This window comes from Podarcis gaigeae (assembly GCF_964106915.1).
Source record: "Podarcis gaigeae genome assembly, chromosome: 1".
Classification (NCBI taxonomy): Eukaryota; Metazoa; Chordata; class Lepidosauria; order Squamata; family Lacertidae; genus Podarcis; species Podarcis gaigeae.
In genome coordinates, this window is record NC_139678.1 from 111,575,706 (window position 1) to 111,600,487 (window position 24,782).

The window sequence follows — 24,782 nt, forward strand, 5'->3', positions numbered from 1 at the left end:
ATTGAAGTACAGTGGTACCTCGGGTTAAGAACTTAATTCGTTCTGGAGGTCCGTTCTTAACCTGAAGAGAAGAAGAGTTTGGATTTGATATCCCGCTTTATCACTACCCGAAGGAGTCTCAAAGCGGCTAACATTCTCCTTTCCCTTCCTCCCCCACAACAAACACTCTGTGAGGTGAGTGGGGCTGAGAGACTTCAACCACTGTTGCACGATTTCTGTTCTCATCCTAAAGCAAAGTTCTATTTCTTGGTTAGCGAAGTCTGTAATCTGAAGCATCTGTAACTTGAAGAGTCTGTAACCCGAGATACCACTGTGGCGTTTGCCTGTTCGTTTGAAAAATGTACAGGGGGAGAGAAAGGGTTAATATGCAAACCATAGGAAAGCTGGAGGCAGAGCCTGTTGTTGTTTAGTCGTTTAGTCGTGTCCGACTCTTCGTGACCCCATGGACCAGAGCATGCCAGGCACTCCTGTCTTCCACTGCCTCCTGCAGTTTGGTCAAACTCATGCTGGTAGCTTCGAGAACACTGTCCAACCATCTCATCCTCTGTTGTCCCCTTCTCCTTGTGCCCTCAATCTTTCCCAACATCAGGGTCTTTTCCAGGGATTCTTCCTGTATATAAAGACTGTATATAAAAAGGTGGAGCCTACCTGTATATAAAATGCCTTAGCCTGAGGTTTGAGTTAGTTGTTGGTGGGTAGTTGGCTGGTTTTAGTGGGTTGGTTGGTTGGGAAAGGCAGTTGGAAAAGCAGTTGGCAGGCAGTTGGAAATGGAGAGACAGATAGTGCAGTGGGTTCTTGTGTGAGGGGAGGTAGAAGAGACAGAGACAGGATAAAACAAGACTAAGAAGGTAAAGAGTAACAAGGTTTGGAATGCAGTTAAAGTTTGTTTGTGTCTGAAATAAACTACACTCTTCTTTGTTAATTTGAGAACCTGACTGAGACTAAGTGATTTACCGGGGAGGACCTGGTTGGTGGCAGCAGATTAGTGGTGTACGGGTCAATAGTCCATGAGACGACCGGGAGCTCCATACGAACGCCACAGCCACTGTATTAGAGTATTAAAGCCTAGTGCCTCCTTCCCGAAGCCCGGGAAGCTTCTGCACGACTTAGGGAGGGAGGCATGAAGATTTGACAGGGTCCAAGAGCCCTCCTGCCACCTTCCCAAAGCCTACCCTCAGTTACCTGTGGCATGTGCATGTTTCTGTTATACATAGTGTCATTATCCTTCGCAGTGTGTGGCAGAGAACTCTTATTGGGACAAAGCTTGGGCTGCTTCCTCGGGGTGGAGGCAGGGATGAGACGATCAGTATCATGTCCTGAGTATTCATGCAGATATAATTTATTAATATACTAATATGACTAATTGACCAAGATTTCTTTTCTCAGCTGACATATTTTGGGAGCTTAGTGGAGGATTTAAAATCCTAATTGCACCGGCTATTCAAAGGCTGCGATTACATTGGTACATACTTGCAGATGCTTCCTTGTTGTCCTTGTATGGGGAGGAAAAGGCTCCGCGTACACTGATAGGTAGAAGAGAGAACAGAGTTCCATATGCAGGAGTTTGGCCATATTTGGAAATGAAAGTCAGAGATGTAGCCATCTCCGAGTACAAAAATATGGCTATGATTCAAAACTGCCTCTTCAGAGATGTGAGCTTGGCCAGGCTTCAAAACGAACTTTACTGGTGAGGTGGATTATTTAAAAGAAAGAACACTGAGTGGTGGGAAGAAAATGCTTCTTGCAACCTCTGGCTATGTGGAACCATCTCATTTCATAGAATTCATAGAATTGTAGAGTTTGAAGGGACCCCAAGAGTTATCTAGTCATAACGGGGTGAAGAACATCAGACCTAGAGGAGCCATATGACCCTCCAGGCATCTGTCTCTGGTCCTCAGTACTCTCACTCTTTTACTTCTTCACATCCCTAGTGATTTTGCTATTTAAAATTAGGCTAAGTTAAAATTTGCATTCATTGCTCCACCCATTTTTCTCTCTGACTTCACCCACCAGAAGGGAATATGATCCTCAGGCTGAAAAACAAGTTTCCTACTCCTACGTTATAGTCTCACTTGAGAAATTACTAAATAATATTGTAAAGCACTTTGGATTTTTTTAATGATATAGCAGTATGTAAATATGTTTATGAATGAATGAATGAATGAAGTGGCATTGAGAGATTATGTTCTGGCTCAGATTTCACCCTGTCACCATGTGAATGATTTGGGGGAGTGTGTAAGAGCACTGATGGAATCAAAATCTGAATAATCTTAGAAGGCGTCACCAATGTTCTGACATCTCCACTCAGGGTGTTTCATTGTCACATTCAACTGCCTTGATCTGTGGGATCCCAGAGGTTTAAACAGGTGATCCCATGTGTTGCAATAACACACAACCCAGCCAAGAAAAGGTGGCTGGTGAGAAGCAATGGTGTTGCATTTCAACAAGTCCTGCCAAAGCCATTCTGGGAAGCGTGAATGGTAAGAAATGGCAGAGAGGAACCTGCACTGAAGGACCTTTGCTCTAAAATACAAATAAAATGAGCAATAAACACTTGGCCCCTTTGAAGGGTTAAGGTGAGCAACAGATACTACCTCCCTACCAGCACCACAATGCCAATTGATTTGGTCCTTTCTGGGATTCTACCGTCACGTTTGATGCAATGCAATATCCCCCTGCCAAAGATTATTTGCAACCACAAGGAGCAGTGATTAAGTGCTTCCTTTTTGGCAGTGAGGGGACATTTAGTCCTCCAGATTTCCCAACTTAATCCCTCCCATTTTTAATTATTCATTCCACCTCTTCCTTTTGCTGTTGAGAAGGCAAGGCTGACATTTTGGAGATAAAGTAGATGTGCAATTTACTGCTTGCTGCAGCCCTTGCAGCCCTGTTGCTCTGATTTTTCTTCATCTTGACTTTTTTTTTTTAACATGGAGAGCTTTAGGTTTGGTAGCAATAATATATGGCTCTGATCCCCAACTTTGGCTCCTCACTCCATATCTGTGTGTAAGACGCACTTCCCATTTTCTGCCCTTTTTTCCAGCCCCCTTCTAAGAGAAGATGCAGCCATTAAGCTGTCATTTTTAATTGTTCTGCTGCAGCAGTGATTGTGTTTTACAGCACTTCTCCATTGTTTTCAGCTTTGTGTCTTGATAACAGGTGCTCCTCCCTACTTCATGAGCTCCTTGTTATGAACCAGAATTGCAGCACATTAATATTGATAAAATCTCTGGGGAAAGCCAAAGGAAAAGGCATGTTTATCTTCAGTGGGGCGCATTCACTGTCTTCTAATGAGGAAAGGCAAGCTTCTATGAAACACTTTTCTATGCAGAAGAGAGTCCCACCTGCTCCTGTTAGGTTTATATACCCTGTAAATAACAGAGGATCACCACAGCCATCTTGATTCAGTCAAGGTAAGATTTTTTCAGCCCTGCCCCAGGGGTTTGCGGGGAACATTTCCTTAATTTTTCTGGAAGTAGCTTTCATCACACACTTCATACTTTTCATTTCCCTCTGACCTTATATTTTATTACGATCGCCCACACCCAGACATATACAGTGGTACCTCTGGATGCGAACGGGATCTGTTCCGGAGCCCCGTTTGCATCATGAGCAGAATGCAACCCGCATCTGCGCGTGCATGGGTCGTGATTTGCTGCGTCTGCGCATGCGTGTGATGTCATTCTCAGCATCTGAGTATTTGCAAGTGGCGAAACCCAAAAGTAACCGGTTCCATTACTTCCGGGTTGCCGCGGGACGCCACCTGAAAACGTTCAACCTGAAGCGACTTTAACCCGAGGTATGACTATTTGTACTGGCAACTCCAGGACAACATGCATAAATGTGCTAGCCTTGGGTCTCTTCACCATTCTTATTTGTTTTTACATTGAGTGTTTTCCCTGTGCTGGAATGTATAATTGAACTCCAAAAGTGCTTCTTGCTCACCTGGCTGGACTTTGCAGAGGGGCAGAGTTTCTGCATGAAAAAACTAGCCTACTGTACAAAGATAATATTTGCATTCCTTGTCCCACCCGCTTTTACCTCTGTCCATGCCCACCACTAGCATGTGGTCTTGTGGACTTGTAGTCTAATGTGCATAGATCATCAGCCCTCTTCTGACATGATCTGGATTCTTGAGGAGTTGGCAGGACTGATTGCTGCACATTCAACATTGTACTCCTACTTACAGTGACCTCTTCCCCAGGAGCAAGGGAAATTGACCCCAACTTGATTGATTCCCAATATAGGTAGGATTTGGCTTAGGCCAGGGGTCAGCAAACCTTTTTAGGAGGGACAGGTTCACTGTCCCTCAGACCTTGTGGAAGGCCGGACTGTACGTGCGCGGCGGAGGAGAGGGGCCTCTCTCTCTCTCCCCCAGCCTACTTTCCTATCTCCACCGCCGCTCTGCCTGTGGTTGGGAGCCAGTGGGGGTGGCAGTGCCTCTCCTTTCTGGGCAGCTTTCCCATCTGCCAGATGCGAGGTCAGCAGGCGCGCCAAGCTCCAGCCAAAGCCCCGCGATGCGCCCGTCATGATGCCCACAGCGCAGCCATGGACTGAGAGGCCGGCAGGCAGGTGGTGAGTCTGGGCCATGCCTCAGCACACAGGTGGCGAGGCTTCGGATTGGCTGGCACCAATCAAAGCCCATCTCCCTTCATCCGCAGGGCTGGGAGAAGCCAGGAGGAGGGAGGGAAGAGGAGGAAGGATGCACCACTGTGGTGTGTGTGAGGGAGGGAGGGGAAAAATGGCAAAAAATGGTGCCCCCCCATGGCAGAAAAAATGGCGCAACCCAAACAATCATGCCAATCCAAGCAGTGATTCCAGGACCATCTGCGGGCTGGATCCAGAGGGCAATTGGGCCGGATCCAGAGGGCAATTGGGCCTGATCCGGCCCATGGGCCTTAGTTTACCGACCCATGGCTTAGGCATTGGGTGTGTATCCCTCCCAGCCTCCTGATTGAGGACTGAGGCATGGCAAGGTCAATCATGGAAGTTATGGGTCCATCGCAAGACACAGACCTACATGGATGGCCCTCTCACCCCACTGAAGGGCCTTTTAAACCCAAGGGGTAGATCGGAGTGAAGCCTGCTCCATTCCAAGCCCCAACCCATGGACTGGCCTGATAAGCTGGAATTCAAAATTGGGACTAGTGGGACTCCTGCCCTTCTCCATGGCCAGCACAGGAATTTTCTAACTGCCAGCAACCCAGCCCAGCATTGCTCCCGGGTGTCAGGCCAGTCGTGACAGGCCGCAACTGTCACCCACCCCAGGACTGGGTAAGCAGCCATTATATTTGCATCTGAGATTCCACGCACACAACAGCACACATGATCAGGTTTTATACCTTAGGACATGGGTAACATTTCTATTCCCTTTGCATTTTGCATTATCATTTGCTGCATGATTTGAAAGCCCATGCCAACGGCATCACCTGTGGCTGTTGATGATCCAGACCCAGCTGGGCTTGATCTGGGTCACAGCTGCTTCAAGGAGGGCATTTGCAGGGGGGAAAAGAAACAGCTTTAAAGAAATGCTGTGTTATACTTAGCAATATTCTTAGGTTTCATTTATCCACCGGCACATGAACAACCATCTGATGCCATGCTGTGCCCCTTCCAATGACATTTGACTCTTGGCTGATCATTATGTCAAACAAACCTTAATAGAATGAATAATTTAGAGGAGTGTAATTTGCCCTTGGTACTATAACTTACTGTCAATTTGTGATAATGATTCAAATGATTCAGGGGGGAGGGACACCAATGTTCAAAATGGAACAAAATGATAGGAAGGGATGTTTGGCTCTAAGATGTCACACTGGTCCCCTTTTCTGAAGACAGAACATAAAATTTAAGAGTCCTTTGATTTGTTAAATGGTGTCAGACAAAAGAAAAGCTTTCACTGCCTGGCATTTCCAGACCTTTTCAATCTGCTGCAGAAGAGCAGCATAAAATTGTACTGAGAGATCATTGCGGCAATTATGTCCTTGTGGACATAGATAGGCAGAGGACTTGCCATGTTTTGATACATGCTGCTCTAAGCTACATTTACATTTCGTATTACGAATAGGTAGGTATATATCTATATATCATGACCTTTGGGAAGCAACCAAACTTCCCCTCATTCTTTCTCAGAAGCAACACAGAAATTAGAGTCCTTGTTGAACAACCAGTTTAAAATGGTGGGTAGCTAGTTCACTGAGGAGGTGTGTGTGGAGGATATACATTTTAGATGCCTTAAAAGGCTTTATCTTTGCAAAAAAACATGTTTGGAAAGTTGCTAGGGCCCCGGTGCCCCCAAAGAGTCCGCCATTGTTATGTGTTCTGTGTCCTCTTTAGGAATGGAAAGGTTTGTGAGAAACTAGCATTAACATTCCACACAGTGCATCTAAAAAGTCGTTAACATTCTGTCACGGCTTAAAATTAGCCACTGTTTCTTTAATACAGTGGTGCCTCGCAAGACGAAATTAATCTGTTCCGTGAGGCTCTTCGTATAGCGGTTTTTTCGTCTTGCGAAGCAAGCCCATTGACAGCTTAGCGGATTAGCGCTATTAGCGGTTTAGCGGCTTTTAGCGATCAGCTGTTAAGCGGCTTATCAGCGGATCAGCTGATAAGCGGCTTAGCGGCTTAGGAAAAGGGGGGGAAAGGGGGGAAAAAACCCCGCAGGAACTCACAAGACATTTTCGTCTTGCGAAGCAAGCCCATAGGGAAATTCGTTTTGCGAAGCGCCTCCAAAATGGAAAACCCTTTCGTCTAGCGGGTTTTCCGTCTTGCGAGGCGTTCGTCTTGCGGGGCACCATTGTACAAAAGGAACTGAGTCAGCATGAGTCAGTGGTCTACAATGAATGGGCAAAGCCTGCATGACTCAAGCAACCTTTTACCTACATATGTCTGTATATATAGAGTGGTCATTGATTATATGTTGGATTGGTTGGAAGCTGGTTGTGTTTGATATGTATAAAGCTGTTGGTCGTAGTTGGAGAAGACTTTTTAGAATAAAAGCAGCATTCTGCAAAGTACTCTTTCTCAAGGATTCTTTGTGCTGACTAGGGTCTGAGGACCAGGCAAAGGTGGTCAAACACTGACACATTCTCCCTTTTCAAACACTGACACATTCTCCCTATCTTTTCCCACCCCCAGTTTTCTAGTTTCTTTCCCCAGCAGTTAGCATTCTGTGTTCACAGAGCACCCTCAGTTCTAATTCAGCCATTTGGGGGGATTTCTCCATCCATTTGTTGTTTTACCCTCAAATATTTTTTGTACTTCTGAAAAACTCCCGACAACCTCTCCTCTTGTCTATGAATGTGTGACATTTTAGCTACAGAAGAACAGGCATTCAGCAATTGAGGCACTTGGATAGACAGGATCGTTGCTGTACCCCTGGTTATTTGGCTGTCCTGTTTATTTACTTGGGCATACAGTGGTACCTTGGGTTACAGACGCTTCAGGTTACAGACACCTCAGGTTACAGACTCTGCTAACCCTGAAATAGTACTTTGGGTTAAGAATTTTGCTTCAGGATGAGAACAGAAATTGGGCAGTGGCAGCGGGAGGCCCCATTAGATAAAGTGGTACCTCAGGTTAAGAACAGTTTCAGGTTAAGAACGGACCTCCAGAGCGAATTAAGTTCTTAACCCGAGGTACCACTGTACTTCCAGTGAGGCAGTTCTGCAAATGGAAGCAACTATGAGAAGGAAAGTAACTGCAGCATAGGCCTACCTTGGGTTTTTACACATTTCAAATGTCCTGGGCAGTTCCCGAAGATCCTTTTAGCTCTGATAGCATGTACTTAAACCTGTGGCTTTCTGCATGAAAGGCACACACTCTCCCACTGAGCTCTGCATATAACTCCTCAACATTTCACAGACAAAACTAGAAACACCTATGGGTGGGTGAAACTGGCGCGCCATCACTGGAGGAGGAAAATACTTAAACCCCGTAGCAGAGTTCCTAAAAAATAGACCAGAGGCAATTGTGCTTCATCCTGCGGAGGTTTCGCTGGTACTGAAGGCAAATGAGCATAAATGGTCACAGATCCAATACATTCAGGATTGGCACAGTCCATAAAAAATCCAGTTGCAGCACTTACAATAAAACTTATAAGAAGACTATAATATAGGTTCATCCTGTTAATTGAGCAGTCATTCTGATTTGTTTGGAAAGAGGTTGTACAACAACAAACATCCTGATTTACTTGCAGGGTGTTTATACATCTTCCCATTAACCATTTGCTACATTGCACACTTTTCAGGGTGTTTCCCTCTCACTTTACTAACCACTAAAAGCTTTTTTCTTTTCTTTCCGGAAGTGGATTTGTTGCATCTGGCTGCATATTTTACTTGCGCAAATTTCAGATTCTGGTCCCTGATAACAAATTCACATCCTAGGGATTTGTAAGTATCCTTAACCTGCAGGATAAGTTACGAGTTCATCCAATAAGTTAATTATATGTACCTTGCCTGGTGGTTCTTGCTAGATGCCACAGTTAAAAAAATTCTCCTAAGATCCCAGCTGTCAATATGGCAGTTTTTATTGATAATGTCTTTCTATGGAATATGTCAGTCCTAGCCTAGAGCAATTTTTGGTTTGAGCTTCAATGGCCTTTGTTGGCTAACAGAGTACATTATGGTAATGTAATTCATATATTGGTTTCCCGGAATCCTGTGCATTGTGTGGAAACCTGGCCATCCAATCTGTGGCTCATGCAGCACAACTCTCAAGATTTATGCAGTTTATTGATCTTCATCAAACAGACTGTATTTTCAGACCAACCTCCCTGCAAATTCTTGAAGATGAGATTAGCTTTGTGCACAAAGAATAATCCTATTAAATGTGATGAGGAGAGGAAATATGAGGTGCAATTGGAAGGACCCAGCTGTAGAGTTGAAAAGGGCCACGAGGATCATCTTGAACAACCTCCTGCAATGCAGGATTTTTTTTGCCCAGCATGGGACTCAAACCCACAACCCTCAGATTAAGAGTCTCATGCTCTACATACTGAGCTATCCAAGGTGCTGATGCTACATATATCCATCCCCTAACAGTAATGCTTCTGTGCATGCATCCAACCAGCCATAAAATGAGACCCTCATAGTGTGATTCTGGGCTCGTTGCTTCCAGAGATGGGAGTGCCCACTTCACTCAAACCTTCCTGCATTGTGTGAGAAGATCTGAATACGACTTCTAAATGCATTCGCTGAACACGCTCCACACAGCCAGGAAAATTTAATAATGCACAGTACCCAATCACAGGGAAGCTTCTATTCATGTTCAGCTGAACATGCACAGAAACTCCCTTCAGACCTTCCTATTCACTGTGGGTAGGTGGTTCCTCAGTCTAGAGGACAAGCTAGTTGCTGGTTCTGGATGGGGTTGCACCCCCTCTGAAGGAGCAGGTGTGTAGTTTGGGGGTTATTTCTGGATACATGTTTGTCACGAGAGTGATCTCTGCAGCTAGGAGTGCTTGCCAGACTCTGGCGCACCAGCTATGGTCATATGTGGATCAGGATAGCCTGGCTAGTGTCATCCATTCATTAGTGATCTTGTCTGTATTATTTCAATGTGCTGTATGTGGAACTGCTGTATGTGGATATTGCAACTCTGCTAAAACATCTGCATTGGTTGCCTATGTGTTACTGAGCCAGGTTCAAGGCTGGTGTGTTGATATGCAAAGCCCTGAACTGTTCAGACTGAACAACTGATGTCTATGATTCCTTATGGACCACCTGAGTCCTTACATCTTTGTGGGAAGTGATCATCCTGTGTGATTGTTATTCAGATAATATTAGAGGCTAAATGTTCATTAATTAACATGACAAAAGAGCTGAATATTATTAGTGGAAATGGGAAAATGCTAACTTTTTACTCTAACAGGGTGCATCTATAAAATAATATGCACATATACTGGCTAAGAGCAGCATAGTTTAAGCTTTTATGGTTTTATGACTGAAGCTTCTTTGACACCTTTTAAAATGAATGTAAATATATTCAGACTATTTATATGTTCTGCCATTGTCTGCAAGAATGCAATTGTGGACTGTCAGTGCATTATAAAAAGTGATGGTGTTTCTATTGCAAATTGTGCTCTATCCAATAAAACACACACATTTAAATGAAGGTAGTTGTACGGTGGGGGGGGGATTGCAAATTGTTATGTCCCTGAGGGGCAATAATCCATGAGGTACAGTACCTGCAATTTGTCTTTCAAACCCAAATTGGAATTACACTATATTGTACTTCAACATTACATTAATAGTGATTTAGAATCCCACCAGTAATAGATCTTCTATAAAGGCTGGACCCTGGTGATACATAACTATCTTTGATATATAAAAGTTAGCTGAATTAATTTTAGATACAGAAAGTTTAGGAAGTTGCTTCCGGAAATCAAGTGTATGGAAGGAACTCTGTGAGAGAGAAAGTGGTGAAGACCACTCCAGAGCCGGCTTGAGCTGGACTTTCCCCTCACAGGGCCTTCTACTATGAACTGTCCTTTGGTAGTTATTCCAGAAGAAAGAGGAAGGCAGGTGAAGACCATCTCAAAGCCTACTCCAGCTGGAGTATCCCCATAAGCAATATCAACATGTAGGCAATATCCACAGCATGCATTGGAGGCACTAGTATAAAAGAGCTCACACTTGCTCACACCTAAACCTTGTCGTGGGCTTGCATGTTCCTATGACCCTGGAGAGAGAAGCCATCGGGAGTCTCGTACTCCAAGCAGGGTCACCCAAGGCTGTAAGGTCAAAGGGCAGGAGCTAGACAAAGTATGATCCAAGAAGTCCTCAATGGCAGAACAGGCAGATGATAACAAGTGGTATGTTCCAATGGCTGTGAAGGCAGATGAAGACTGGAGCAGATAAGAATCTACCAGTCATTGTAATACTCATGCCATCGGAATAGAGCCTTACTGCGAAGACTGTGCATTGGTCAGCGTGCACTGATCTACACACACAAAACAAATTAACACAAAGGTATCTTCTAAAAACCCAACCCAAACCCCAAAAGTCCCATGGCAATTGGCAAATGGTAGCGGGGGCAGGACCATGAAATCTGGAAGCCCCTAGGCATGAATCGACACATGGGTGGTGGATACAGATTCCATCGCTCTGACTCAAGGAATGAGGCAGTTGAGCAGCTCGGTAGCAGTATCCATGACTGAGCAGCCCTATTTAGGATCCACTCTGCTCACCCCCAAAAGGGGAAGGGGCTAGAAAAGCTGCCCTAAACATAGTCTGCCTCCCTTTTCCCCTGATTGGATTACCGTGTCCAGTAGGGTCACCACCCAGTGGTCGTAAAAGACAATTGAACTTTGGAACATGGAATATATGGACAGAGCTACAGTTCCCTGTGTGGTTGAACTATCAATCTCTCTTCCCAGGGATCTCTGAGTTCTTAAGCTGACTGTTTACCTCCTTGAGTGCCTTAGGTAGAAATGTGAGATATAAATTGAAATAAATAAGTTAATGCTCATTAATTTACACAAGTAGCTGGGCTTATTTCTAAAATGAAGGGGTAGCTGTAAGTTACAAACATAGATGGCAGCACTGTTCAGCTCTATAAGGAAGAGTTCAATTCACGCATGCCCATGATTGATTGAATGGAATATTTACAACAGTTCACCAGAGCCCAAAATTATACCAGAGGAATTATCAGTTAAAGATTCATTTCTAAAAAATAAAAAATAACTTCAGGAAGGAAATAGAGTGAAAAATTAGTTTCTTAAGAATGGCATGATCTATGCACCTATCGTCATCCACTTCTACCCATAAGATTTGCCTTTGATATTGGCTTCGTTATATACTGTATGCATAATAAACATCAGCAATCTTTTGCACAAAAATAATTTGATAAAATAAAAACAAATAATCTGAAACACTTTAATCTTCATTAGGTAGTCATGTTGGAAACAACCCCCCGCCCAATTTATGTACAGCTACCAACAGAACTTTCTACAGTACCTTCTGAATATCATGTGTTATTTAATGAATTAAAGTCATGATACTTCCTTGACTGCTTCTTGTGAAAGGGCAAGATTGTTCCATTTTATCAGCACAGCGAAAATAAACACTGTCTTTCAAGTGTTCTCTTGTCTTGGGTGGTGGTGGTTTTTATCTTCTATGGCAAGATTTTGCAAATTCATGGAGGTCTGGTCTCTCAGTAGCTATTGGCTGCAACGGTTAATGCAACCTTCATGTGCAAAAGCAGCACACCTCTTGGTAAGCAACATGTTATGGCTCTCACCATCTTGCTCTGTTAGTGAGCATGGTCATATATGTCAGGTATAGGGCAAGTGGGTTTGACATGGCCAGAACAACCTTATGGACCAAATGGTGAAGCCTCGTGGGCCTAAATAAGCCTATAGGCCAAAAGTTTCCTACTGCTGGTAGTAGTCCCACCTATATCTGGCCGCTCTAAATGCTACTATGGTTAATAGAAGGGAGCTGACTCAGGTTTGTCTCTTCTGCTTAAGACATTGTATTATGGGTTTCCATGTGTCCATATCTAGAAAACCTAATATGACAGCTTTTACTCATGTGACGGTCATCGCTCAGCCAGTGCTATGTTGCAAGGATGGTAGCCATAAGTAGCCCTTCATAACATGGATGCAGGAAAGAAACAGAGGTGACAGCTGCTGTTAACAACAAAATTCCAATAGCATGATTAAGAGCTTCCTTCTTTAAACACCAATATGTTTTTGTTTCCAAGTTATAGCTCAGGGCTAACATGAGCCTGTAGAAGTTTTCTGAATGGATGTTTTAGGTCAGGGGTTAGGAACCTGAGGCCTGGAGGCTGAACAAAACTCTCTAGGTCTCTTTATTTGGCCCTTGGGGCTCAACCCAGACGACAGTCCCTTCCAAGCCACACCCCTCACTGGCTCTTCTTCATACCTCCTTGAGTGCTTTTGGCTGCATGAAATGTGTCCTTGAACTCTGATCATGTCTCTTCCTTACCTGGATGAAGGATAGGGAGGTGCATGAGCACCTAAAGGCCAAGCCATCTGCATAATGGTAGTCATATTAATTACCCAGCCCAATATTGCATCTGGCCCCCCATACCTCTGTCGTGTACCTCCCCCCATAAGATCCCCAGAAAGGAATGTGGCCCTCAGCTTGAAAAAGTATCCCAACCCCCGTTAGAGCTGTTTGACAATATAATGCATAATGGTGCTAAGTTTGGAAAGCCCTCTAACACTGATCAGGTCAGAATAAGGATAAGGAATCTGCAACTACAGTCGAGTCCTCTATTTCCACAAATACCTCTGCCTTATTTGAAAAGCCTGAAGAACTCAGCACATGGGAAGAAATCTGTGCCGTTGTTTCCAAATCATCTCTGGATTAAATAGCGGCAGCTACTGCCTGCCTATTCATCGTTTTATTTTAGCAAATCAATCCTGATAGCATACCAGGTCACATCACCAATAAATATTCATCAACTCTGGGGTTTGCTTTGGAGCCTCAGTGGTTTCCACACATCAAAAAACACCCCTTTCCCTCTAAATTAGATCTAAAAATAATTTGTATACACTATAAATATTTTTAAGATTCAAACAGGATATATGAGTTAATCAATGCTAGTTCAGTTGTCAGCTGTGATATATACAGAGCACATTTAATGCTGAATGGCTACACGATGATGTGACATTACAAGACGAAGTACCAGGCCATACCTGGGGTGTATTATCATTAATCTCAGATTGCCACTCCAGAGGAATACTTAACTACAAACTTTTCTTTTCCATGAAATGAATGCATGCTCCTTCCTTTAGCCTACATCTCTTGTTTCCCTCTTGTGACAGTTACTATCCTAGAAGCATACATCAGGAATTGTCAGTTGGGCACCCATAGGCATGCCAAATGCTTGGGCACAGTGTATTAATGCATGAATTTGTGCCTGGAGAGAGTGGGGCAAAAGCTAAGTGTTGATAAGTCCAAACTCATGCAGGTTGTCTATCCATGCAGAGAAGACTCCTCCTTTGAAACTTCCTCCATAACACATGGACTGCTGGGGGTGGGGGAGGCACTAATCTGAACACAGTGAAGAAACTTGTGTAGTGAACAAGCCCACTCTGTCCCCTGCATGGGATTGTAGTCACATGAGGTGAGAACACCTACAAGGGACTTGTAATAATCTTGTGAAGGGAATGCTTGGAAAGAGATCTAGGTTGGCAGCAGTGTTAGGAGCCTTGTCCATCCTGCACACTTAGACAATGCTTTGTCATACATCCTAACATAGAACCATAGAATTGTAGAGTTGGAACGAAACCCAAGAGCCATCTAGTCCAACCCCCTCCAATGCAGGAATCTCAACTGAAGCATCCATGACAGATGGTCATCCAACCTCTGCTTAAAAACCTCCAAGAAAGGAGAGCCCACAACCTCCTAATGAAACTCATTCCACTATTGAACAAAACAAAACAAAAAATCCTTCCAGTAGCACCTTAAAGTAGTACCTTTTTGTTTTGACTATGGCAGACCAACACGGCTACCTATCTGTAACTGGCACTATTGAACAGTTCTTACTGTCAGAATCTCCTTTCTTGTAACTTGAAGCCATAGGTTGGAGTCTTATCCTAAAGAGCAGGAGAAAACAAGCTTGTCCCCACTTCCTTGTGACAGCTCTTAAGATATTTGAAGATGGCTGTCATATGTCCTCTTGGTCTCCTCTTTTCCAGGCTAAGCATTCACAGCTCCTTCAACCGTTCCTCATAAGGCTTGGTTTCCAGACCCCTGATCATCTTGGTTGTCCTCCTCTAGTCACTGCCACCGCACCCCCCCCCCCATGGCAAATGCTCATCCCCCAAACAAGAACCAAAATGTGCATAGCATAGGAAAACATCCTAATGACAAAGGTGTACCTGGTACCTTCTAGGTGTTCCTGACTACAGCTCCCATCAGCCACAGCCAGCATGCTTGATGCTGGCTGGTGGTTATGAGAGTTGTAGTCCAACACATATGCAGGGAGGATATGTTGGCATGGCATAATGCTTTCTCTTGTAGCATTTCTCTGAGTAACCCCCATCCCCACCTGCCACCTTGGGATAAGTAAAATAATACAATGAGTTTGCCCACTGCCTTAAAAGATTAATCTGCAAAGCTGGTCTCAGTACTGAACAAATGTCAAGCATAAGGGCATTATGTGAAGCAGTGGTTTCAGAAGATCAAAATACTTGGGTGGGATGAGCAAACAGTAAATGTAGTAGCAAAGGTTGCAGAAAGCAATCAGGGATGCATGGTTTGCCTGGTGATTTGATTCTCCCAGCAGAGATTCGTAAAAATTCTTGCTGGCTTTACAACTGAAGTCATGCAAATATTAAAGGATTGAGGCAACACCTTGTTTTTAAATGTACTGTAATGACATGTTCTTTAACAAAATCAGCTTCTTTGGGGTGAGCTGTTTGTTGGTCATACAGAAATGGGATAGAATCTCTCTTTCTCTATATATCTTTTGATATAAAAGCAGGTTATATTGAGGCATATCATTGGGATTCATGCACAATCCTTTGTTGTACTTCTGAAATTAACAAATGTGCTTGTGTGTTCATATAATACATCATACCAGACTTTCCAGTGCCAATGTTCTGTAACTGGGCAGCTGTATTTTATCCCTGCCTCGTTCACCTAAAGCAGGGATGGGAAACCTGTGCCCCCTCCCGGGTTATTAGACCACAACTCTCATCATCCCTGAACACTGGCTGATGGGAGTTGGAGTCCTTCAATGTCTGGTGGGTTTCCCATCTCTGAAATATTTCATTGTATATGAATGGAAGGTTGCTGTTGGGGATCATTGTTCCTCACATTTATTCCCAATGAAAAGAGCTGGCGCATGGTTAACTCAACACATTTTGCTGACTGGGGTGTAGCAGCAAATGGTGTCCTCCCTAGTCAAGCTACGTAGTATAAAAGCAGACAGAAAATATGACAAGCACTTCTCCAATAACTTTCTTGCAGTAAAAATAACATCAGTCACAGTTTTTTTAAAATGAAAACATTGCCTTTTCCTGACACCCAAAATCAGCTGCTTGAAGCAACTGCCTCACTTTACTTAATGGGTGGGGTGGCCTGAGTCCATCAGTATTCTAGACTAGCTTGTCAGCACAGTGAACTGTTCAGCTAGTGCCTTTGAGGGTCTCCCTTAGAAACCAAGTGAGATATAGCAGAAGAAGCTCAGAGAAAATCCTCAGAGACAAAGAATCCTATTGGTGGTGGTGACGACTGTAAGGCCCGAAGTGACTTTCGTTTCCTCACAGTCATACCTTCTGCTTCTTGCTTCATGCCAAAGGGTGTCATTATCCTTTCACATTATTCTAAGGGCGATGCCGGAAGTCAATTTGGAAGAGGTAAAAAAGGTGTTCCCTAAAAACGTTCACCTGAGTGATCTCTTCTTAGATCTATAGTATATTTAGTCCTGCTTAAAGTACATGAGGTGCTCTTTATTCTAAGCATTTCACCCATGTCTTAATGTAAAAAGGAGCTTTGTCCCCAGAGTCGCTTAGTGCTATCCATATGTTAACAGATGTTTCTAAGAACCCTCATTAATTTCACTTCTGTTCCCTAATTCTTAAGAAGTCCATTTAACAAGCTGAATTCCTGCTGTATGTTTCAGATAGATAGATAGATGATAGATAGATTATATATCTTCATTGCCTCTCTCTCTCTCTCTCTCTCTCTCTCTCTCTCTCCACCCTTCCCTCATGTTTCCCAAGCGCCTTCGAGGATGACATGCATTTTAATTTAGTTAGGAGGCTCCTACAGGGAAGCAAACGGAATGTCAGCAAAACGTTTTTCTCTAGACGTGTTAAGCAGCTAGTCCAAAGAGATGAAGATCATTCCCAATGGAAAAGCTAGCCTGGAGGGGCTGGTCTTTTAGCTGCCCAATACAATTCCATCGGTGGCGAATGCAGCAAACAACATGACTGCTCACTTGTCCATCATTTATGGTGATGGACCCATGACTCATCCCCGGCGAAAGAGTCATGATCTAAACTACCTGATTTTAGCAGCTGATTAATCTATTCCGAAACAGGGAAGTGAAAGAAAAAGCCATCAGCTCCATCAATAAAACATTGTCCACTGGAAATATTTTCGCCAGCCTAAGCAGTGTTATGCAAAACTGTGCCTTTTGTGAAATACATAAAAGCAACCACCTGTCATTTGGTATTAGTTAGTTAGCGTTTGTCAGACACTTAAACAAAACACATTGTTCCAATACGACTGGAATATTTAGATGGGTTCTGGCAACGTTTGAAGTGATGGCATCTTTGATAGAAATTCTCTTTATTACTCAGAGTCCTACTTCCAACCCACCCACATTTTCTTCCCCTTTGGGCAACCTTCTTGTGCGAAGAGGTTGATTTATCTTTGTTTTCATTTTCAGCCTGTCATCTAGGAGTCTGTTGAGCAGTTCTTGATATTTGCTCGTTTGCTCCCCCCCCCATTTATATTCTGCCTTTCTTCCACCATACAACCCAGGGCAGTGTCCAATGTAGGCCCCATGTGATTACCCACCCAAGCGCTGACTGGATTCAGATACGCTTCAGTTGGTTTCTGTATATGGAACAGGAAGAGTAACTACCCTTTTACACCCCCCTTTTCTTTTTCTAAAAATACACATAATAAACAATTTCCATATACCCCACCCCTCAAGAAACATTTCATGCCTATACAGTGTAAATAATACAGGAAAACATACAGTAAATAGTTTAGATCTGATTACTTCGGTTAGGTGTATTCTACTCTATGTCTTAACAGATTGGTGGCAAGGAGGCAACACCATGATTTACAGTGTACTAAATAAACATGTACCATATAAACATGTACCAAAAATTATCTTCTTTTTTGTTCCCAAGCACTCTAAGCTGCTTTGTTAGCTTCTCCATAAAGGCTATATTCCATATGATATGTATTGTCCATGTTTGAGGCAGGCATGACTGGTGAATACATGGTTGTTTATAAAGGCCTTTGGCCTATTATTTCCTCCTTTTAATTAATTTTAAATTTAATTAATTAAAATTTAAATAATTTAATTTAATTTTAATTCTAATGACTGCTCTGTAATCATTACCATGGTCGTGGGTTTTTTATGCTAATGTTTTGTGATTTGGGTTGAATTAAGGATTGTTTTATATTTTATTAAAGTTGTTCTCTTGTGATGGTTAGCCACTTTGAATTTACACACACACACACACACACACACACACACACACACACACACAAAATGTGTTACAGCTGAATAGTAAGAGCCAACTTCTCATTCTCTAGAAGTTCATTCTGAATTTCTCTCTCAAAATCATCTCCATTGGGTGATTCATGTTTTCATTAGCATCTTTTTATGGATAAATATCAGGAACTCAAATGAAACCACATCCGATTTCACCATAGGAATATAAAATGAATTGTCACCTTTCATTCCTGGAACAAATGAAGATGGCAATGGATGAGCAACAGTCTCTGCAATATTCATTCTCCCCGCTATGCCTATAAATAAAACACCATCTTATTTGTAGGATTTCAGCATAGGTTTCCCCATCTGTAATGGAGGTGAGTATGCATGTGTGTAAAACTAGTGATTCGCAGGTGTCCATAATACTGTTGCATCTCACCCCAACCTCTGAGAGGTGTGACATTCCAGGGGTTTGTGGTTTCCTTTGGGAAATAAGGCACAGTGATGAGAAATGAGACTGTTGCATCTTTATTATATATATATGTGCTATATATACAACCTGAGCCTATGATAGAGGGGTTCACAGCATTAACACCCCAAAGGGACTTGTTTCTCCCACAGCTGTAGCTTTAGGTTCATGCAAAATCAAATATGGTGCTCTAACTTTCTCTCCAGCTTGCTGCTTTACTTCTCGGTCACATCACTGCTAACTCTGCTCTAAACTTGCTAGGCTTTCTCCTTCCAAGTATCTCAGAAGGAGGGGCCCCACCCATTTGGCATCTCACACTCAGTCCTCCTTTTTCTTTCTTTCCCTGAATGGCTCATCACCCAGGCGATTACCTCATCAGGAAGCTAACCTGGCTTATATTTTAGGACTTGCTTCATCCAGGGGTTCAGGAAGCTAGCCTGACTTGATCAGCTTTCAACACTTGCTGGATCTAGAGATTAGAGGAATCCAGCACCCACACACGCCAAATTCACAACAATATGTTGAAGTCAGAAAGTGCAAAGAAACCTCCGGTTTCCTTTTGAAAGTGTGAAATGACTTATTCCAGTATTAGTGAAAAGGTTTTTTCTTTAAAGCATAAGGCAGCCTGCTAATTTTTACTCTTCAAACATATTTTAAGTATAGTTGGCCTGTATCCAAGAGCAGACACACATTGCCAGGGACTGCTGCGTGCGCTAAAACAGCAAATTAAAGTGCAAAAGTCAGTGTGAGCATAAGGATATCAGATTTAAAACCATGAAGAAGATATTAGTGTTCCTGACATTTCATTCCTAGATAAATAAGTGCAGTCTGGGTCACTTAATTTCCATGTCAGCTTGAATGATGTAACACAGGGGAAGAATCTGGTTTAAATCAAAGCAATACGACAAACATACTTCTTTTTGCCACTAATTTCACAAATTGTAAGAAACCATGGGGAAACCATAAGGATACAAACCTGGCTAATGGTATTTTTAGTGACATTGGCTGCATTCAGGTGGTCAGGTTTTGGCTTAATAAGCTGAGATACGAATGAATTTCATACATCTGCAGGCAATCGTTTTCCTTCTCCCTTTGTGCAAGTAGGACAAACAAGGAAAGAGGCCACAATAAGCTATAGCTTCCCTTAACATATGAATTGGAGAACTATGCTTGTGCCTTCTGAATAAGCCAGGCTATCCAGTAGGGTTGCCATATATACAGGAAAATTCTGGTGATCTCCAGGGGGTGTGGACTAACATGGCCGCCCTATGGGAATTTTTAATTTAATATTTAATGTCCAGGTTTTGTATTTTCCCTGGCAGAAGTGGAAGCACTGTGGAGAGGTTGCCTCCAGCCCACTTGCCACCCCGCTGCCCCCTGCTCCTGATCGCTGGAAAAAAGTTCAACAACTTTGGATGATGACTCGAAGAAAGCTCAACAACTCTGGACAATCACCCCCCAAAAGCTGAGCAACTGTGTCCAAATTTTTACTTCTTGAAATATGACAACCCTATATCAAGCCAATGTCAAACCATGGCTTCATATCCTGGATTGGGAAAACACTCAAAATGGCTGGGGGAAGACATTGTCTTTGGCAGCTTGTAGCAGTAAGGGAAATGCAATGATACTCTGCTACAGAAATATGGCTGGGATTGGGGTAGCTAGAATAAGAAATCCTTCACAATTTTTGATATAAACAGATGTGATCCACATCTCTTGACTGAATGAGTGGACTGATACACAGCTATTTATTGGCACCCATATTTCTCCAAATCTGGTGATGCATTTCTTAGCTAAAGAAAATAAAAGTACCAGAATGCATGAAAAGTGCATATTTTAGGATAAAATCATTTAAGATAAAACACGCCTCAAAATATACATCTAAATCTGAAGTTGTGTGTAGATTTGTGTATTTATTCTGCAGGCTAATGCAGAAATAGGACAGATTTATGAATCAATACATGTGAAACTGACATGGACAGGGGAAAAGGCTGAGCCATCCATCCCTAACGGTTCTTTATTCTTACCAAAAGCTTCATGGTATCCTTTTTTGACTTCAAGAGGTTTTCTGTGACACAGTTTTATGACCTGATAGCATAGCTCCATGACATGTCCTAAGAGGTTTCATTGGACTTATGCCAACACTTTTTGCTCTCCTTAAAGTCCCTTGGATATTTCAGCCAAGGAAGAACCTGCAGATGTCTTGCTTTGGGCAAAATTTGCTTATGTCGCAGTTTGGCAGTTTGTACAATCCCAAGTGCCTTCTACGCTTTTGGATAGTCCAATTCTACAATGTTGCACACATATACAGTGGTACCTCGGGTTACAGACGCTTCAGGTTACAGACTCTGCTAACCCAGAAATAGTACCTTGGGTTAAGAACTTTGCTTCAGGATGAGAACAGAAATCGCGTGCTGGTGGCGCAGCGGCAGCGGGAGGCCCCATTAGCTAAAGTGGTACCTCAGGTTAAGAACAGTTTCAGGTTAAGAACGGACCACCAAAATGAATTAACCCGAGGTACCACTGTATAAAGGTAAAGGTACCCCTGCCCGTATGGGCCAGTCTTGACAGACTCTGGGGTTGTGTGCCCATCTCACTCAAGAGGCCAGGGGCCAGCGCTGTCCGGAGACACTTCCGGGTCACGTGGCCAGCGTGACAAAGCTGCATCTGGTGAGCCAGCGCAGCACACGGAAACGCCGTTTACCTTCCCGCCAGTGAGCGGTCCCTATTTATCTACTTGCACCTGGGGGTGCTTTCGAACTGCTAGGTTGGCAGGCGCTGGGACCGAGCAGCGGGGGCGCACCCCGCCGCGGGGATTCGAACCACTAACCTTTCGATCAGCAAGCCCTAGGCACTGAGGCTTTAACCCACAGCGCCACCCGCGTCCACTGTATACAGACCATGCAAAAAGCCCTCTATTACCAAGTTACTTGGGACATGGGTGGCGCTGTGGTGCAAACCACTGAGCCTAGGGCTTGCCAATTGGAAGGTTGGCGGTTCGAATCCCCGTGATGGGGTGAGCTCCCATTGCTCGGTCCCAGCTCCTACCAACCTAGCAGTTCGAAAGCATGCCAAAAAGTGCAAGTAGATAAATAAGTACTGATCCAGCAGGAAGGTAAACGGTGTTTCCGTGCGCTGCTCTGGTGTTGGTGTTCCGTTGCGCCAGAAGCTGCTTAATCATGCTGGCCACATCACCTGGAAAAACTGTCTGCAAAGCGGAAAAACTCCGGCTCCCTCGGCCTGTAAAGCGAGATGAGCACCACAACCCCAGAATTGTTTGCGACTGGATTTAACTGTCCTTTACCTTTACCTTTTTACCAAGGTACTTAAGCTGTTCCACTCCCTCCCCCGAAGGTAGTTTTGTGCAGCATGCACCCCTATTTTCATGCTGACCAGATGAAGCATATTACAATCCTTCTGTTCCCCTGAACATTTCTACTTAACTAGCAAGGCTGGTTTTTACAAAATTTATCAATATGTAGGGATGGCAAGGTGAAATTGTAATGAGGTTGACAATGGTTCCTTTTGGAGTGCTCTCCGAATAACCATAAATGACATGACTGACACATTCGATGATTTTTATCCTATGCTTCCTCTTTCGCCTTAAAAAGTGCATTTTTTATTTTAATTTTATTAAAAATTAGAAACTATCGCTTCTGACCACACACTCAACCTATAATATTATCTGACAGTAAATACATAGCCTCATCAAATCACTTATCTTCTCACGCTTCAGCAATAATATTGAGGGAATCTGAATAAATTACATCTCAAATGGTACAGCTGCTCTTGAACAGCAGAACTAATGAATTGCCATGACGGAGGGAGGACTGGGTGTGTGTGGAGAGATGACTTGCATTCATAATCTAGGACAGCTGACAGGCCGATGTTTGATCCATATCAGTCACCGTAACTAATTGCAACCTGAAAAACTATTGCCACTTTTAGGTTAATGGTTTGTCAGCACCTAGTATGCCACTGGTAACTAGGTTGATTTGCCACCCCAATAAAGAAAAATGGTTCATCAACTGAACAAAGCAGGTCACAAAGCTTTATATTGTGTGTGTGTGAGTGTGTGTGAATTTTAGTTGGTAGATAACAGTAACTTTGATCTTTTTGCAAGAGTTAGTTTCCTGGAATGCAAGGAAAATAAATTATACTGTACTGCAGTTACAATGGAAAATTAAGCCTGGTGAACACTCCTATATTCAAATGGCTATAAATCAACCTAACAGCCTGGAAACAGCTTTTCGTGGATTTGTTTTCATAAAAATTATATACCACTTGATTGTAAAACCACTACAACAAAAAGCCACTCAAAGCTGTATGATAAGTGGCATATTGATCGTCTAGCTATGTGTCTGTCATGGTAGAATGGGACGAACAAGAACTTTTGATTATTTGGAGCTGTTGTCTATATTTGGATGACCATGTGGAAGACACTCGTTAAAATTTGTTGCTAATCAGCTTTCACTATGTGGCTGGAAGCAGGCATATGTGGTGGTTCAGTCTTTATCCCAATCCCCACTTTTTTTTTTTTAAAAAAAAGTCTGCTCAGTTAAGATCCTCTTTGGTCTTTTTTTGAGACCTTTTTTTTTTACACATGTTTTGTCTTCAAACAGGGGATGCAGGAGCGGAAAGGAGATTTCCATGGGCGTATGATTCCTTGCAAGCCACATCAGTGAACATTTCTTAAACAGAACTATCTCTGATTTCCAAATCAGATAAACACTGAATTGGCAGAGAGTGAAGCAGCAGAAAGCCCTTCATTTGAAGGAAGCTATTTCCATGTCACTCAGTTCCTCAGATGAGTACTTGAATAATTATGTGATTATTAATTTGCTAACCATAAACTCTAAATATTTCCATATTCTTTATTCTGAATAGCTAACAAACTGCAGCATAAGCCCCAGAGACTTCATAGTGTGCCTTGGCATTGATAAAGAGGGATCTGGAAACCTGGAAGAAGAATGCCCTTTAACTGTCAATGTCAATGGGACTTTAATTCCTCCCCCCCCATCAGTTTTATATGAAAAGATTTTTGCATGAGCTGTGTATCTGATTGCTATAATCTGAATATGGCAGGCATTAGTTATTCATAAAGCACCACCCATGAAAAATATTTCTTCTTCAGAAAAGCATAAGATTTTAACTGAAAGGTGTTTCTCGTAAAAAACAAAAATAGTAATTCCCAGCTTAAAACAGAGTGAACATTGATGTTTTGTCCTTGTTTGTGCTGATATTAGCGAGTCCTACAGTCCTATGAACATTTTTTGGGAGTACAGTAAATCCCATTGAACCAATGTATAGGGCCGTCCCACCCATGTGGCAAGGTGAGACAACTGCCCCAGGTCGCAGGATCCAGAGACAGCAGGTCCTGATGTAGATCTTTATTCCTCCATTATTCCTAATGTAGATCTTCACTTTCCCCTTCTTCCCTGGCAGAGAAGGGGCACCATTTATTATTTGTCTCATGTGCCAAAATGTATTGGGCTGGCTGTGGGACATATTAGCTGTAAATCTGCTCCACTGGGTTGAATGGAACCTAGTTACAACTGACATCCCTGCCATTTACAAATACAGTGGTACCTCGGGTTACAGACGCTTCAGGTTTCAGACACTTCAGGTTACAGTCTCCACTAATCCAGAAATAGTAGCTTGGTTAAGAACTTTGCTTCAGGATGTGAACAGAAATCGTGCCACGGTGGCACGGCAGCAGTGGGAGGCCCCATTGGCTAAAGTGGTACCTCAGGTTAAGAACAGTTTCAGGTTAAGAACAAACCTCCAGAACGAATTAAGTTCTTAACCCGAGGTACCACTGTAGAAAGCAAATCTGTCTGAAGTTAAACACTTATAAGGGCCAAAGTATCAAAGCATCAACTTTCCTCAATTCCCACCCCTTAAAGATTGCATTCTTAAGTATATATTTGGGGATCTAAAAACACAAACACCTGAATGCATATTTAAATCAAAAATACAAATCTGAATATGTAGTTTGAGAGAGAAAAATGTTCATTATTAAATTACACATTTAAAGGTTTCGTTAATGCAGATTAATGCAGAAAGGAATGGAATTAAGGGTAAAATTGTAACGTGCAAAATTGAGACAGATTCATTTCTGGATCTAGGGAATGTTCCATTTTGAAATGCCCCA

At 42.9% G+C, this 24,782-nt stretch overlaps 1 long non-coding RNA gene across 1 annotated transcript; it reads left to right on the forward strand.

Annotated features, from left to right (window-relative positions):
* Positions 1 to 646: 646 nt before the first annotated feature.
* Positions 647 to 23,633, forward strand: LOC310833940. Its single transcript, XR_014559010.1, has 3 exons — positions 647 to 848; positions 3,141 to 3,413; positions 23,251 to 23,633. It is a non-coding gene; the product is annotated as an uncharacterized lncRNA (long non-coding RNA).
* The last annotated feature ends 1,149 nt before the right edge of the window (positions 23,634 to 24,782 follow it).